Raw genomic sequence first — 18281 nt, 5'->3', positions numbered from 1 at the left:
AAACTCTGATCACCGCCAAATTTGGTATGTTGTGGAGGATGCCGAGACAATTTCAATGACGTATGGATCGTCCTCTAACTCCTGGTAGATCTTCAGATATGGCTCTTTGAACAGGTGTATGTTTCTGGAATTCTGCCTGCGCGCGTGCGACCGAGAACGAGATTCCTTTCCGCGATCAACCCAAAGGAAAATACCGAGGGAAACTCGAGCACTTGCCTTGTTTAAGGGGTTGATCCGTGAACTTGCAGCCTCTGGTAGACTCCACCAGATCTGTGATGAAATCAGCCCTCGTCCGCCTTCTCGATTGAAGATCTAGCCTCTAAACCCCGTTGTGGATGACAAGGAATGCACCGTAGTCTCCTTGTCTTGCTGGTTTGGGGTAAAAACGTGAGGTGTAGAAGACAAGGTGCTGCCCGGAAGCTTCATCTTGAGGTCTTCCGCTCATAGCTCCTTCGGCCGTTGAGAGAAGGGAGTTTAGAAGAGGAAGAAGCTGAAATAGAGGAGGCCGTGAGGTTGAAGAAGAGCATGAACCAGCCGTCACCGGTAATGGAGGTTTGGAGAAGAGTTTCTGGCCATCATCGGTGAGAACTAGTGGAGAAGATGACCCCTCACGGGAAGGAGAGAGAAAGTAATGAAAATCAATTCTTCAGTATCAAAAGCATACCTAGGGTTTCACACCTTAGAGAATATATACAAAAGAGAGCATCTCGGTTCACTTACTCCTAACCCCAGATGGTACAAAAAACTTAACTAAATCGATTCTAAAAATGTCTCAAAAGGAGACAATATAAAAAGCACTAAGACAAGAGTACTATAAAGCAAATGGGCATGAATCCAAACTCGTTTTGCCTGATCCAATGTGTCCCGGACCTGTGGGTCTGAGTATAACTTGCCTAGGTTCATCCTAGGCTACTCCGTAACTTGGTTAAGGTCTTGATACCTTACTTTGGTCTGGCTTAAACCGGGTCCTGGTCCACTGTCATGCTGGTCTTCAATCTCTGAACTCGGTCTAAGCCCTGTTTCCCCTTTTTCGACCTTAGCTGCTCGGCTCGCTCCTCCCACTGCAGCCACATAAGTAATCCCCGAAGGGTCTACAAGTGTCAAACCCTGAACCATGTCGAGGTTAACCTCACAAGAGAAAGAGGGTGTAGGCTTGTTAGGTGGTAATCGACGTGCCTAGCTACACCCTACACCGCTGGTCGGCTCCACTCCATGGCTCTTGATCATGCCCTCGGCTGTCCTCGACGGTGCTAAAATTAGGCACGTATCAGATTCACCCTCCTTACATCGAGCTTGACCTCAAGCTCATGCCATGATGTCTCCATGGGCGACCTGTATTGCTCCAACCAACTCTCCCAAGCACTCATGCATGTGATTGGGTCCATAATCTCACCTTTGCTGCCCAAGAACATACTTGGGCTCTTGCGGGTTCTCCATCTCCATGCGTGGTTTGCCCCTATCATGGGCCTGCCATATGCGTCCAACTCTTGGGCTCCCGCGTTGGCCCATAAGGAGTAATCATGGACCTATAATAGCATCTACATCCAGCCACGCTTCGGCTGCGCCAACATTTCCCGGATCATGTGTAAGGGGCGAGTGAGTAGATCCCGAGATTTGGATATCTAAGGGACTAGGTGATCCTTCAATCTCTATAGCATAGCCCTCTAGACCGGGGGTATTGAATCTCTTCCAAGGCATGGGAAAGAGATCCTCTTTCTCATTGTGGCCCGGTACCTTCTTGGCCACCCTTCTGTGAGCATTGCATACATTAACTTCTTTTTGGAGTAGCTCACAAATGGCTGTCCTTTGTAGTTTGCTCTTGAAATCTTTCTTAGCACTACCACCCTCCTTAAGCTTTGCCTTACACTTAGGAGTGAGGGGCTGTGGTGATAATGGTGCACTTGGAGCACGTTCAACTTGTGTGGAAGGCACAAGTTGCTTGTCCTCTTCTATGCATTTGAGTGGTCCCGTGACATGATTCTTAGGGACCGCGCATGAGGACTCGGGGATCCTTTCTTCTGTGAGGAGTATAAGAGGCTCTTCAACATAGCCATGGGAGGTACCGACTTTGAGCTCGTCTCGTAGCTGGCATCGTATCACTTCTATGTCATCGTCATGCATGATGCTCTCAAAAGGTGCGAGCCCATTCTCTCCATTCAAGCTCTTGGTAGTTTCGGCCAAAGCTTGACACATTGTTACTTTCTCATCCATCTTGGGCTCTATAGTGCCGAATTTCCCAACATTTTCCTCCATAGGCTTCGGTTGGGCACTTGGTATTGTCCTCTTTGGATTGACTACCACTTTAGGAGTTGGAGTGGAGTCACATGTAGTTGAGGTAGGGAAAGACACCAAGTGTGTTTTCCCATGATGAGATGTGGGCCTTGCAAGAATGCCTTTGTTGGCATAGGCATATAAGCCTTAGTGTTCCCTGTTTTGCCTTGGAGGTGGCTGAGGTAATATACCCATGGTCTTATCTTCATGGCTTATGCTTATGTTGCCTTTGGAAAAGGGTGGACTAGGAGTCCTGAGGATTCATTTTCCTTTGTCACCTTGTACGTCTTGGCCTTGGGCCATGGTCTTCAGATGACTAACTTCTTTAGTTAAGGCTGTTTTATCAGAAATCAATGCCCTATACATTTTCCTGATTTCATTCATTACTGCCCCACGATACGCCTCACTTGGTGAATCTGAACTTTCACCATCTTCACTTGACGAATCTGAGTCACTACTCTCATTATTAGATTCAAAGGAGGTTTCCTCTTCATCTTCACTTTCGTCACTTAGCTCCACACAAGATTCTTTTTGCTCCTTGGTAACAAAAGAGGGTCTTTCCTCCAACACAAAGCATTGGTGCAAAGATCCAACTTGGATAGCTTCCCCATGGTAGATTTGCACCCATTGCTAAAATCTCGTCTCAAGTCCAGCCACAATAAGTCTACCCGTGTAAGTGGTATTGGCGATCCAGATTGCTTGGGTATTTTTATCATGGCTAACTTAAATGATGCCCTAGTATGCTAGGGTGTCAGAACTTCAAATCACATTCGTAATCACTACCGGCCGTGATATACATCCATCTTGGACCTTGGTCCATGTCATCCTCTTGGATTAATAGGGTGTCCTTCATGAATCCTCCGTTCAGGTAGGTGCTCAAAAATAGATCCATCTTTGGTTCTGCAAGACGGACACCTATATCCGCCATCTATTCTACCAAACACAAACTGTGAAAGCAACTCTAATGCTGAAGTAAACATGCTGAAAAACTGCTCTACTGAACCCAAACTGCTCAACAACTGCCACGATAGCTGCCACTATCTGTTCCGTGTGCGTTTAAGGAAGATGGAACTAGTCCGCCTGTCACCGCGCCCACCTGGTGCCTCGGTTGCTAACTCTTGCACTCAGCCGGGCCCAAAAGTGGGGCTTAAACTATCACGTCTGCCTGACGCCTCGCAGCGCACCTCGAGCTCAAGCACCTTGGTGTTGTGCGGTGTGCACAACCACAGTCTAGACTGTTTTTCAGGCAGTCAAAGACTAATGCACAGAAGTTCCAAATGGTGGAATTTCGTCTCCAAAATTGATCAACACAAGGTTGGAATACTTATCTGACTACCCATAAAATTTCAGTAGGTTTTGACCACGGGAAGCCTTCGGACCATCGCAATCTTCTTGGCAGACTATCACCCGGACAGGTTCTGTCCGCTCAGGCTATCAGTCCAGGGTAGGGCCAAAATGTCCAAGATTTCGGAAGAATTTTGTATGGTTCTCTATAATATTTTTAAAGCATATATAATTATGAAGCTCTACACCAAATTTCAGCCAAATACAAGGTCGTTTGATCCCTGATATCGCCTGTGCACTCCTGCTGGCTGCGATAGTCCAGAAACTAAAAACTACTCTAAAACAGAAATCTGCAACTCCTATTGACACTGAATTACCAAAATCTGAAAACTGTCCCACACTTCAAGACTGTACTCTGATCTCGCTCTAATACCAATTGTTAGGACCAAGACCCGGCATCGTCCAAGATCTCTGCCAGATGTCGATCCTCTCCCAAGATGTCTCGGACGAGCCGTCGAACAAAACCAAAAACAAATTATTTACAATTTCAAAACCCGGCCGGACAGGACTCCGACGCAAAAGCGGTACAAGTCTGGTGTATCCCAACCCGTGAGGCTTACTCCCTACTACAAAGAATGGGTTTGAAGGCTGTACAAAGCGTGAGCAATACAAATGAAGCTCTCAATCCTCACTCACAAACCATACAACCAAACCATCTTGTCATACATGCCTAATGAACGTGCAAACCACAACCAATCCCAATAGGTAGGCTGCTGCCCCCACGGTCGTGTCCTCAGCTCTTGGGCCTTAGAGATACCACTGGTCAAGGCAATGGTCGTAGCCAGGCTAAAAGCAAAGCATGTAATAAAACACTCAATCCACGTAGCTATAGGGGGTTGAGAAGATCACTAGCCAAGGCTAAGCTTGGCTAAATCCGCAAGATGACCCAGAGGTAAAAACCAGACCTCGGGTATTGCAGCAACGGACAATGAAGAGGCTCGGCCCTCCTGGCCGAGGAAGAGGTTGACTCACGCCGTAGATGGCTATTGCTCGGGGGCTGAGATCTACCTTGATAAGCGGCACGCCTTGCCGCTATGGAGGAGGTGAAGTTGGCGTCAACTCCTTGTGAAGATGTCGCCCACTTGGGTACACTCCTTGCTCGGCCTCGTAGTAGAGGTGGTCCGCCTTTAGTTGAGGGTAGGCTAGGTCTGACTTGGGTGGAGGGTAGGTTAGCTCGGACTGGAATGGAATGGACTCGGGTGAAGTAGGTTCGGGTGAGACTAGGTTGGTGGGTTCGGTCAATGCCTAATAAGTAGGCTCGGTCTAGGACTCGGTCAAGATTGACCTTAGGTGGGCTAGATCACATGGGTCTAGCTGAGTTAGGTTCATGCGAGGCTAGGTTCGGTCAAGGGTAAAGAGGAAAAGAGGTCCAATTATGGTTATGAATTATTGCACAAGATAGAGCTCCCTAGATTAGGAAAGATCTCCTTGGTAGCAATGGGTAGGTGATGTGGTAAAGGTTTAGGAAAGTGAATCCATAAGGAAGGGGGAATGGCGCGTGGAGGATAAGGAAGGCGAGTGGGGAAGTTTCCTGCTTCGGCGGGTGATAGGCTATAATCTAGGAGCCCGGCTAGAAATTAGGAACGAATGGGAGAGGGAAAGGCGAGAGAACTTGACCTTTTGGGTTGGGACGAGTTGGCAAGGGATGGTGTGGTGGGCTGGCTCCTTTTTGAGAATGACTCCTCCAATCTTGGCGGATAGGATTGCCTTTTTGGACGTAAAGTAAGGTGGCAACATGAGCGAGCTTCCTCCAATAATATCTCCTCCAACATTGGCAGGTGGAGGATCTCCTTTTCGCTGTGCTTGGACAGCTCACGTACCTTCCAAGATTGGCGCTAAGGTTGCCTTTATCCGTTGCATGCACTTGGAGGGAATGGCGTCCACATTCACTCGTTGCTGGTTGCCTTTCTTTATCACGCCAAGGATGATTGACACGTGTAGGGCCTTGATGAAGGTCGTGAGAAGCTGCTTGGGCAACCTTGACTCCTTCCAACTTAGCTTCGTGTGAAGACGAGGCAAGTGCGGTGGCTGGGATTTGGAGTTGATTCCCGTGCGTCCTCAATTCAAACAAATGACAAAAATAGGCCAAACGATCATATCCAAATAAAAGGAATAATCATGTAAGCATGGGCAATTTAGAAAACTTCGCCAGATCACCGAAAAACCTAATTCGTTGCTGGAATGGGTGATGCTTTCACCGGTTGGCTACGCCGGTGCAATTGGCCTTAGTTCTCCCAAGTTGGTCTGCAGATAGTCCTGTTTCCGTCAATATTTCACCAGTCAAATGACGTCCGATCAACGTGATTTTTGGATATGTTGTATTGGGATTGAGACGAATCCAACGGTACCAAGAACTCCTTCATACTTCCGACGGATCACCAAAAAATGACCGTTGATCAGACCGGTCTACTGTTGGCTGCGGCAGAACGACTGCGGCGACACAGATCTGTTTTGCCGCAGATTCTGATACCCAAATGAACTTTGCTCTTAGTGAAATTTGAACAGATGGTAGCTGACCTCAAGAAGAATCCAACGACATATTGTACGCGATGAAACTCTCAAGGAATCGCCAGATTCAGATCGAAGAACAACAACCTATTTCTGGAAATGACAGAATCGTAGTTGTGGAATGTGATCTGTTCCTGCTCTTATTTGACCAACTAAACGAACTCTGATCGCTACCAAATTTGGATATGTTGTAGAGGATGCCGAGACGATTCCAATGGAGTATGGCTTGTCTTCTAACTCCCAGTACATCTTCAGATATAGCTCTTTGAACAGGCGTATGTTTCTGGAATTCCGCCTGCGCACGCGCGTCCGAGAACGAGATTCCTTTCCGCGGTCAACCCAAAGGAAAATACCGAGGGAAACTCGAGCACTTGCCTTGTTTAAGGGGTTGATCCGTGTCCTTGTAGCGTCGGGTAGACTCTACCATATCTGTGATGAAATCAGCCCTCGTCCGCCTTCCCGATTGAAGATCCGGCCTCTAAGCCTTGTTGTGGATGTCGAGGAATGCACTGTGGTCTCCTTGTCTTGCTGATTTGGGGTAAAAACGTGAGGTGAAGAAGACAAGGTGCTGCCCGGAAGCTTCGACTTCAGATCTTCCGCTCGTAGCTCCTTCGGCTGTTGAAAGAAGGTAGTTTAGAAGAGGAAGATGCTAAGATAGAGGAGGCCGTGAGGTTGAAGAAGAGCACGAACCAGCCGTCGCCGGTAATGGAGGTTTGAAGAGGAGTTTCCGGCCGTCACCGGTGAGAACTAGTGGAGAAGATCCCTCACGCAGAGGAGAGAGAAAGTGACAAAAATCAATTCTTCATTATCAAAAGCTTACCCAGGGTTTTACACCCTAGAGAATATATACAAGAGAGAGCGTATCTATGTACTTACTCCTAACCTAAGACAGTCCAAAAAACTTAAGCAAATCGATTCTAAAAACGTCTCAAAACAAGACAATACAAAAAACACTAAGACAATAATAATATAAAGCAAATGGGCATGGATCCAAACTCGTTTTGCCCGCTCCAATATGTCCCGGACTTGTGGGTCCGAGTATAACTTGCCTAGGTTCATCCTAGGCTGCTTCGTACCTTGGTTAAGGTCTTGACATCTTACTTTGGTCTGGCCTAAACCGGGTCCTGGTCCACTGTCATGCCGGTCTTCAATCTCTGAACTCGGTCCAAGCCCTGTTTCCCCTTTTTCGACCTTAGCTGCTCCGCCCGCTCCTCCCACTACAGCCACATAAGTAATCCCCGAAGGGTCTACAAGTGTCAAACCCTGAACCATGCCAAGGTTAACCTCACAAGAGAAAGAGGGTGTAGGCTTGTTAGGTGGTAATCGACGTGCCCAGCTACACCCTACACCGCTGGTCGGCTCCACTCCATGGCTGTTGGCCATGCCCTCGGCAGTCCTCGACGGTGCCAAAATTAGGCACGTATCATGTAACTTCTTTTTAGAAAAATTCATATCAAGTGGCTTAATTGTTGATGCATTTACAAAAGAATTTTTCTCACTATATATTCTTAAAAATTATAATTTTTTAATTAAAAAAATTTAATATTATCGTATAAAAAATACACGGTATCCGTACCATGATTTGCAAAAACGTTGTACCCATACTCATTTTTCCGTACCCGTAATGATTTACCCATACCAGCACCCGTACCGGTACCGCTGTGACATAGGTTTGCCTTATTTTGATGCTTCGAAAAGGGCAAAAACGCAGCGTCGCTGCAGGAAGAGAGTGCGAGGGAGAGAGCCAGAGATGGAGAAATAGAATGAAAGAGTGAGAAAGGAAGCACGAGAGATGGAGAGAGCACTGAGCAGGGCTGCAGGCAGAGAACCTGTGGATGCATCTTCCGAAACTTGCCCGCCTCTAAAGCACGTCATTGTGCAGACTTACCCAAAATGCAGGTACGGTGAGAGCCCCGAAAGCCCTTTTGGTTTCATGGGATTATTCCGATCGGTCAATTTGTTCTTCAGTCTACTAGTCAAGAGCCCGTTCTTGCTACCCATCAGCATTTCCAATGCCGCTTGTTTCCCTGGTTCGCACCACTGACTTTCAGGAACCTCTACACCTCTCCTGAGTGAAAAGCGCATTAGCAGCGTATACAAGAGACGGCATAAGCAGGCCACGACATCCTACCTGAGAATGTCCGCCATTAAGCGGTCCCAGTTTATATGAGCAGGAGGTTCCATCTCCCATTTACAGGTGGGCAGATTCAACGAAGCGAACTTGACGAGATACTCGGCTAGCAGCTTGTGTATCTTGCTTCTGAGAGTTTTGGCACTGTTTCGCTTTTTACTCTCACGCTAGTAGTGCATTTTGCTGTTGGGCGACACCATACTTGGTTTATCAAATTAAGTGTTATTTTGTTGTGCTATATTTTCCTTTTGTCGTGGTTTAGTAATTGCTCAATCTACAGAGAGAATTCAGACTGCTAATTGGATATTTTTGATGGAACAGGTGTGAACAATTTGTATATTGATGTTGGACATACTTAGTCTTTTGTGACAATGCCATGTTACTAGCATCAATTTCTTCCGATGGTAGAGATGTTGCACGTGGTTTGAGCGATTCCGCAGTGATTCAGCAGTTCAACTATAAGAGGCCACGATGTATAAGCAGGTTTCCCTCTTGTTTTGATGCTTCATTCTTATTATCAACAAATTGTTTGCGAGTATGCTGACTGGTTTTAAGGTTTCAAGGCCGAAGGGTTTCTTGGTTAGGATTTAAATATGGATCCTTTCATGAGTATGTTACCTTGTTTGTTTGCACACTTTGTGTTCACATAGGCTCAGCCATCACAGAGCTACAAAAAATACAAAGTGTTTGTTGTTGGTCGAGGTAAATATTTTAAAAATAGAGTATTGTGATGAAGACTTTGTATAATGTGCTGCTTACATTGGTTCTGCCTGAACTAGGTGGTTACTGGAAGCAAATTTATGTGTGTTTTTTTTTCTGCTGAGTAACGTTTGAAACCTTTTCTTTCGTTTGCCTTTTCTCACTTTTCTCACTTGAAGAAAAACATGTTTTACGACTTTTCTCATTGTATTTCTTTCTTGTTCTGGAGTTTGATAGGGAACGAGTGGAGTCTATGGGAGATGTTCAGAGTCTATGCATTATTATTTGGAGCAATGGTTTTGCAGAATAACACCTAATATAAACCAATTGAGTGCAAGGATTGTGTCCATATTATACACGACCTGCAATTGAGGAAAAAGTAGTCCACCTTACTAGCAGTGATGGGAAAAGACACATTAGAAGGTAGACTTTTGTATCCTATCAGAGTTTTGTTTTGAGAATTAACGTTTTGTTCCTTTCTCACCAATTACTTTCGTTTGTATGTTATAACAGTTCAATTGTATATCAGTTTTGAGTTCTTCCAGAGAGATTCCATCAAGTTTCTTTGACAACCTCAAGTGACTGAAGATTCATTAAATTTTGTGATTATGAAAGACAAGAATTGAGGCCTTGAAGGCTTCAGACTATATAGTTTTTTGCAGATGCCTAGATATTTAATGAAAACTTATTGGACAGTGTATGAGGTGGCTCCCTCTTTATGATTTGGGCGTTTTTTGTTTTTAGAAAAAAAACTATTGGTCATTAACGTCCTTGGAGGCTTGAATTATCTCGCTAGCCAGACTTGTTAGCAATTTAAAAGTTAGTTTTGGATGTCAAATTAGAAAGTCTTCATATCAGAATGGGATCTTTAAATATAAAATTTGGATTCGGATTGAAATCGGATATTGAATTAAAAAGTTGGATCGTATTTTAATCCGATTTTGAATTAAAAAGTCGGATTCAGATTTTAGTTGGATTTTGAATAAAAAAGTTGGATTCGGATTTTAATCAGATTTTGAATTTAAAAGTCAGATTTTCGATTTCGGATGGGAACCGGATTTGGTTTTAAAGTCAGATTCGGATTCGGAACCAGATTTTTATTTAAAAGTCGGATTCGGATCGGAATCGGATATTGTTTTAAAAGTGGGATTCAAATATTATTTAAATTTCCTTTCATCTGAATTCAAATCCGAAAATATGTATATCCAAAAAATTGGATATGATAAAGAGTATATCCGATCTGTTGACATTCTGCCACGACTATGAATCAAGCTTGTCTTTCTATGATGCCTTAGCCCACAGTGATACCCAATTAGGTGGCCAACCAACAACGATTAGCTCCTCTAGTAGCCGGGTGGAGGAGATTGGGGACCTTATCTCTAACACCATACAGCGTATAATACATTATGTACTACCAAGGCCGCCTGCCCATGTGTGGCCTGGCCTGGCCTTAGTACGACCAGTCAAACACTGGCTTCTTCGAGGCCTAGCACACCCTCTCCGTCATTACTCAGTCGACCTACATCACTTGCCATGCCCGAGACTGCCACATGATTATCCGTCCATATGGGTGACAAGTGCAATTTTAAGAAAATATACATATATGTGTTGTGAGCACATCTCGAGATAGATTAGGATTAATCATACAGGTAAAACGCAATGCAGATGTACTACAAACAAGCTCGCTCAATGTACTTTAATTCGAAATTATCTTTTGCCATTGCATTACTTATTTAGCTATCTCAAATGAAAATCACATAAAACACATTATTGGGAAGAATGGAAGACATCACATGATCACATCACTTGAATGGCCCCATAGATCCTTTCAACTTGTAGAGTTGGAGATGGGATAGTCAAGTGAAACTCGTCTATTCATGGACAATCTTTAAAATCCAAGTTTCTAACTTCATTTCAAATGCTATTTTCTAACTTGATCTTCAAAACAGAGTTAAAAACTTGCTGAGAGCATTTTTGAAGATACGATGCTAGTTGGCAACTGTATCCTAGAAGACACGAAGGTATTCGACCTTCTCAGGAAAGGAAGATTCATATAACTACCCAGATGGTGCCAAACTGATATCGATTTCTAATAAGAAGGTACACATGTGTGAAGGCATTCATATTTAACTAACACATGAGAAATTGAAAATTTAAAGTGTGTCATATATCATAGTTGGCTGACTTGCCGGGTTGGCTCAGGAATCACCCGAGTCAGCTCAAATCGCTAAAAAACCTAGGCACGAGTCAAGGTTGGCCCGGCTCGTCCTTGACTTGGCCCCTGACTCGCCCAATCCAGCTGTAGTGTTTTAGTTTATGATTATTTTAAAACTCGACCCGATGACCCGGTCATCTATCAATCCGAGTCACGGGTTATGCCATACATGAGAAACCATTATGCACTAGTATAATGCAGAAACAAACCATATGTAATGCAAACTACGGTAGGACATAACATAATGGAATTATAATTCTCCATGGATGGGACAATGTACATAATTCGGGGTTGATTAGCAACATGAGAACATTGCTAAGAAGTCTCCTTGACTTTTGTAATTTGTTTCCCTGAATGAAGTCCTAAAGATCTACGTGGATGCAGGAATAAATGATCCTAGTAATCTAACTTGACAAGATGTCAAACTAAGCAAAAGAGCATAACACGACATGCTCAATTGTGATTTGCAAGTGAGACATGAAGGACTACCCTATAACAGTGGACAAAGCCTAGACAAATACTATTAAACCTTTAAAGATGCACAAAGATTACTAACGAGGGTAAAGAAGATGATTTGAGAAAAACCTCTTCTGAAACGAGTTAGACTAGAAATAGAATACAGATGGAGATTTCATCTAGCTGATCAACCAAATGATTTGAAACTATATGAAACATAACAAAAACTCCTCACCCATATTGGAATGCCTATCCTAAGCATACCATGCAAATAAATGACCTGGGATGAAAAAGAGAAAGAAAATGAGGTATAAACGACTTGCAGGTTATGGAAACACCAGAGGAGACACTTCTAACGAGCAACCAAACTCAACGATAGCATCCTAGGTACATAAAAGAAGGTGGATCACACTTGGAACGAAACACATACTTCATATAAAACAAAGATAGGTTGTTGATCGAGAAATTGGAAAGTAGATTTCTGCAAAATAGTGAAGACATGAAGTATGGATCGACTGCCAACTTTAGACGAGTGAAAAGCATAGTAAATGATGTGGTTTTGGTTGAAACTGTGCTTGAAGGCTCTATACATGCGACAAACTTGCCTAGCTGCTAGATTGACAAAAATATTTTGGATCGATGCTATATGCAGCCAGAAAACTTGGACAGAAATCATGAAGTTTTGTAAGACAGACTACAGTAGGTTGGTAAATGACAAAATTTGGGATACCGAAAACCCTGCCAAAAATGATTTCAGCTTTGACTGAATTTGGTGGTTAGGCTGCCTGTATATCAGAGAATCAAACCGATTTTATGGATATTAAAAAACATGGTGTGAGAAACAAGTTATGATATGCTGAACTGAGTGCAGAAAACTAAATAGCTCAGAAAAAAGTCAGTGAACATGATTAGCCTGCCCAGTTTGGAAGGGTTTTGACCTATCAAATGTGCTTGGATTCACATAACATCATAAACGAATACTCTTACCAAATAAAAGGTCTTAGATGTAACCACATAAAGACAACATACGAAGAACAAGTTATGGCATGACGAAGTTGGCAAAAACTTTGTTTTAATGGAAAACTACAGAAAGTTTTAGTAGGAAGATGTTCTGACTTTTTCGATCCAATTGTTGGAAACTTCTGGAAGGGAATCTAGTGCACCAAGATAGAACAGATGATGCCAAAAAATCAGGAAAAACAAAGAAGATTGAGTCAAGCTAAAATTGGGAAGCAGATCAGATCAAGTCCTTTGGAAAAGAGATAAGAGATTAGCTTCCCTTTTTCTTGCTATGAAGGTCATGTTTATCAAATTCCTGTTTCTGTGCTCTCGTCTTCTATATATTGGAGTTGTACCGAGATCAGATGCACAATCAATTCAATGAGAATCAATTCTTTTCCTTCTCGTGGATGTAGGCTTAAAATTGCCAAACCACATAAATCCATGTTCTCTCTGTTTTCTGTTTTTTATCTAGCTACTTTTTTTCTTGGATACAATGTTTTTCAACATGGTATCAGAGCCAGGTTGTTCTTGAGAGGGAGTGCTCCCTGCTGTCTACCACATGATCATGTTTACTGATTCTAAAGAAATCTGGCCACCGGAGGTGACGCCGGCAAGCGGCAATTATTCCAGAAGTATTGCCTTGTTTAGAGGATCGTTCATGAATTTTTTGAGCCTGATTTAAGGCGAATTGCAGAAGTTCCAGTAGAACAACATTTTCAGCAAGGTTTCACCTGTATAGCAACAATTTCCCCAATGTCCTTTTGAAATTGGGAATTTCTTTGCTCCGGTGAAGAATTCTCATCATCTTCTGGATTAATTACACTTGTTTTGATTCATTGATTCTTGTTAATTGCTGAAGGACGAGAATCTCTGTCAAAGAAGAAACAGGGACCGTGCGAGGAATATCGCCAGATCATTTTTTCAGCTGCAGTGATATTTTTTTCCGGTGACTCCAGTTGTCGAACAGGAGTCCACTTGAATCCCAGGTATCTGTAGATCACTCCTGCACCATTACAGAATTTTTGGAGTGCACTGGAGAAAGCTATTGACTTTCCAAGTTCCGCCGGTCACTTGGTAGCCGGCTGTGACTGATGGCGGCAGTTCATCACCCGATTCCCAATTCTGTTCTAGATTGGTTTCGTTCGGTGATTTCCAGTGACACACCTCTTGTTCAGCTAGATTGCTGTAATATACTAGAACAAGATCGTTCCCCATGCTGAGTGTATACATATTTGATTTTTTGTTCTGCTGCTTGCTGAGTCAGTGCTTTTTCGCTAGTCTTTATGGCAGAATCTAATCAAAACAGCTCCAACAATGTCAAAGACAATCCAAGAAACAATGATCATAACACCAACAGATTACCTCTACGCTTCTCAATGGTGTAAACTGTCTAAGCTAGGCAAAAGCTGCTCGTTTGTTCCTCAGTGGGCGATCAAAACTTGGATTCATCAATGCCTCTATAAAATAGCCTAACAAAGATGATCCAAAGTACCAAGAGTGGGAGTCAGAAAACGACATGATTATGTCGTGGCTAATCAATTCCATGGAGCAGCCGATTGCAAATCTGTTCTTTACCAAGAAACAACAAAAGAGGTCTGGGATACCTTAAAAGAGTTGTATGGGGAACAGAACGATGTGGCTCGTATATATGAAATTCAAATAGAAATTTCTAAGCTTACTATGGGAGATAAGCCGATTCAGTTTTATCTTGGTCAGTTACGGAGTCTCTATGATGAACTTTTGCAATACTGACCAGCTACTTTTGATCCTGATGTTTATAAGCGTAGATTTCAAGAAGATAAGATCTTCAAAGTTCTTGCTGGTCAAGCTGATGATTACGAATCTAACAATGTGTGCCAGACCATACAAAGAGAGGTAGCTTGTCGAAAAGTTATAAATGTGTCTTCAAAAAATAATAGTGAAGAAAGCCTTGAGAAAATGGCATGTTATATTAACAATAAAAAGGGAGATTCCAAACTTCCCAATGACCATAGCAATGGCGAGAGAATCCCAAACAAATTCAAATGCAATCACTGCAAGAAGATAGGACACACATGTGATAGATGTTGGGAGTTAATTGGTCGTCCAACTAGAGAGAAATCATTATCCGAGCAGTCAGATTTGCCCAACTTTGTGACCAAGGAAGATCTTGAAAAATTCTTTCAAAAATTTTCAAAGGCGAACCTGGTTTCATCTCAACCAGTTGAATCTGAAGGTAAGAACCATGCTCTTATTTCTGTTTCTACTGCTTCTACTTGGATTGTTCACTCTGGGGCCACCGATTGCATGACTGAAAATTCGTTTAAGATTACTAGTTTAGACAAAAAACAAAAACAACATGTTTTTACTGTAGATGGGTCACCTATAGTAGTAGGAGTCGGTAGAACTATATTTCTTGAAAAAGATATTAAATCTAGTCTTCTCTATGTTCCTAAGATATTTGCTAGTCTGATGTCTGTGAGCAAATTAACAAAAACTCATAATTGCTTGGCTGTTTTTTCTTCAAAGGAGGTGATTTTTCAGGATCGAAACTCGAAGAAAGTGATTGGTAGAGAACGTGAGCAGGGAGGTCTTTACATAATTGATGCATGTGATGCTAGTTTTCTTACTTCCAGAAAAAAGAATCTGATTAGCAAAAGTGGCATGCTCACCTTGGACATGTCTCTGATAGAAGTCTAAAGCGGCTGGTTCCTAACTTCACTATTGAAAGCTGGGGATGCGATGCTTGTGAGTTTTCCAAATCAACAAGATTGCCGTTCCAACCTAATAGTGAGAGATCTTCTATTTTTTTCAGTTTAGTACATTCTGATGTCTGGGGGCCTGCACCTGAGGAATCTTATGCTGGTTTTAAGTATTAGGTCTCGTTATACATGGTTCTCACATAGTATGGTTCTAAAGTACAAAAGCTTCGGTCAGACAATGGAGGAGAATATGTCAATGACATTCTAAAAAATTTCTTAAAAGAGAAAGGCATCCAACCTCAATGTACAGGACTCTCTAACAAAATGGAGTTGCAGAATGAAAAAATCGTCAGTTAGTCAATATTGCTTGATCTCTTATGATGCACATGAATGTTCCTTCACGTTTTTCGACTGATGATATTGCCACAGCTTTCTTTTTAAGCAATAGAACTCCAAATTCTAGCACAGATGATAAGATTCCTATTGAATTTCTTCTAACAAGGATAGTTTTGATTCAACATTACAAAGTTTTTGGGTGCAAATGCTATGTTCATGTTCAAGAAAATTTTAGAAACAAGTTTCAGAAATGAGCTACTAAATGTATTTTTTTGGGTTACTCTAGTAGGAAAAGAGGATACAAATGTTATGATCCTATTTCTAGGAAACTGCTTGTTGCTCGTGATGTTAAGTTTTTTTAGCAGGAGCCATCCTTTGGTGCCTAAATTCAAGGGAAGCAAATAAGTAATTTAGATTTTCCGCATAGTGAACAAATCCAGCCTCTTATAGATGTTTTTAACAATGCCCCTGTTGCTGACCACCAGTCTATAGACTCTAATTCCATAGATCAGGGAGAGGAGTCAATCATGGAAGAACCTGAACAACAGTCCATAGAGATTGATGTATCTGAATCAACCCAAAGCCGAGGTCCTGAGCCACCTATTCGTCATTTCACTCGCGATACCAGACCACCAATAAAACTGAGTGACTACTACACCTACTTGACTACAAAAAAAGTTTATTCAATCGAAACATATGTAACCTTTCAGACCCTATCTCACCTTACCAAACCTATGTGTTAAACACTTACTCTCAAACTAAACCAAAAGCCTTTGACGAAGCCAACAGTGAGAGTAGGTGGAGAAAGGCTATGAAAGAAGAACTTACTATGTTGCGAAAAAATCAAACTCGGGATCTTGTTCCTCTCCTTGAAGGAAAAAAATTGGTTGGATGCAGGTGGGTGTATAAAATAAAGTTTAAAAGGATGGGATTATGGAACGATTGAAGGCTCGTCTAGTAGGAAAGGGTTTCATGCAGACTGAAGTAATAGATTACAATGAAACATTCTCTCCAGTCGCCAAAATGAACACTATCAGAATTTTACATTCTATTGCAGCTAATAAAAGGTGGAAACTAATGCAGCTTGATGTTGAAAATGCTTTCTTGCATGGAGAACTTCATGAAGAAGTGTATATGGAAGTTCCACAGGGTGTTCCAAACCAAAATGGGTATGTCTGTAACTTAAAAAAGGCTTTATATGGGCTAAAACAGTCTCCTTGTGCTTGGTTCTCTTGCTTAAGCGATGTTCTTACTCATATTGGCTTTAAAAGGAGTTCTGCAGATTATACCATGTTCACCTATACTAAAGGATTGAAAATTTGTATCTCACTAGTTTATGTAGATGACATTATTGTGATAGGTGATGACACAGAATTCATGACCCAAGTCAAACAAATCTTTAATAAGTAGTTTGAAATCAAAGATCTAGGTATTTTAAGGTATTTTTTAGGCATTGAGGTTGCACACTCTGACAAAGGTATTTTTATTTGCCAACGGAAATATATTCTTCATTTATTAAAAGAGATGGGGTACATTGGAGCTAAGGCTAGCGACACTTTTTTGGAACTAAACTGCAAACTGCACAAAGAAGATGGAGACATTGTTGAGAATGTTCAAGGTTTTTAGAAACTTGTTGGTAAACTCATACATTTAACTGTGACCAGGCCTGGCATTGCTTATGTTGTTAGCTTAATAAGTCAGTTCATGCATAAACCAAGATCCACACATGTCGAAGCTGCTCATAGAGTGTTGAGGTATGTAAAAGGGACTCCAGGAAAAGCAATACTCATGAAACATGATCAGCAACTTGAAGTAGTTGGATATGCAGATACTGATTTGGCTGGAGATCCAAATGATTGCAGATCTACATCTGGCTACTGTACATTAGTTGGAGGAAATTTAGTAACATGGAAAAGCAAAAAAAAAAAACTCTGGTGGCAAGATCAAGTGCTGAAGCTGAATACAGAGCAATGACAGCTTGCAGTAGTGAACTTATGTGGGTCAAAGCATTGCTAAAAGACATGAACATTGAAATAAAGAGAGCTATGAACTTAATACGACAACATGGCTGCAATATATATTGGAGCTAATCTTGTCTTTCACGAGCGCACAAAACATATAGAAGTTGATTGTCACCTTATTAGGCAGAAGGTTCAAGATGGTACTATCGCAACTCCACATATTAAAAGCGAGAGGCAACTAGCTGACATCTTCACTGAGAGTCTTGCGAAGGACAAACATTTATACATATCAAACAAGTTGGAGCAGATTGATAACTGCTCACCAACTTGAAGGGGAGATTGTTGGAAACTTATGGAAGGGAATCTAGTGCACCAAGATAGGAGAACAGATCATGCAAAACAATTAGGCAAAACCAAGGAGATCGAGTCAAGCTAAAATCTGGAGCAGATCCAGATCAAGTCCTTTGGAAAAGAGATAAAAGATTAGCTTCCTTTTTTCTTGCTATGAAGGTCATGTTTATCTAATTCCTGTTTCTGTGCTCTCATCTTCTATATATTGGAGTTGTACCGAGATCATATGCACATCAATTCAGTGACAATCAATTCTTTTCCTTCTCATGGATGTATGCTTAAAATTGCTGAACCACGTAAATCCATGTTCTCTCTGTTTTTTGTTT

At 42.1% G+C, this 18281-nt stretch overlaps 1 long non-coding RNA gene across 1 annotated transcript; it reads left to right on the top strand.

Moving 5' to 3' along the window:
• The first annotated feature begins 7809 nt into the window (after positions 1–7809).
• On the top strand, positions 7810–9651 carry LOC116246094 (uncharacterized). The gene is made up of 4 exons (XR_004170638.2): positions 7810–8022; positions 8576–8737; positions 9191–9376; positions 9467–9651. It is a non-coding gene; the product is annotated as an uncharacterized LOC116246094 (long non-coding RNA).
• Positions 9652–18281: the final 8630 nt, after the last annotated feature.

Source organism: Nymphaea colorata, chromosome 1, assembly GCF_008831285.2.
Source record: "Nymphaea colorata isolate Beijing-Zhang1983 chromosome 1, ASM883128v2, whole genome shotgun sequence".
Classification (NCBI taxonomy): domain Eukaryota; kingdom Viridiplantae; phylum Streptophyta; class Magnoliopsida; order Nymphaeales; family Nymphaeaceae; genus Nymphaea; species Nymphaea colorata.
This window is presented reverse-complemented; position numbering and strand designations above follow the sequence as displayed.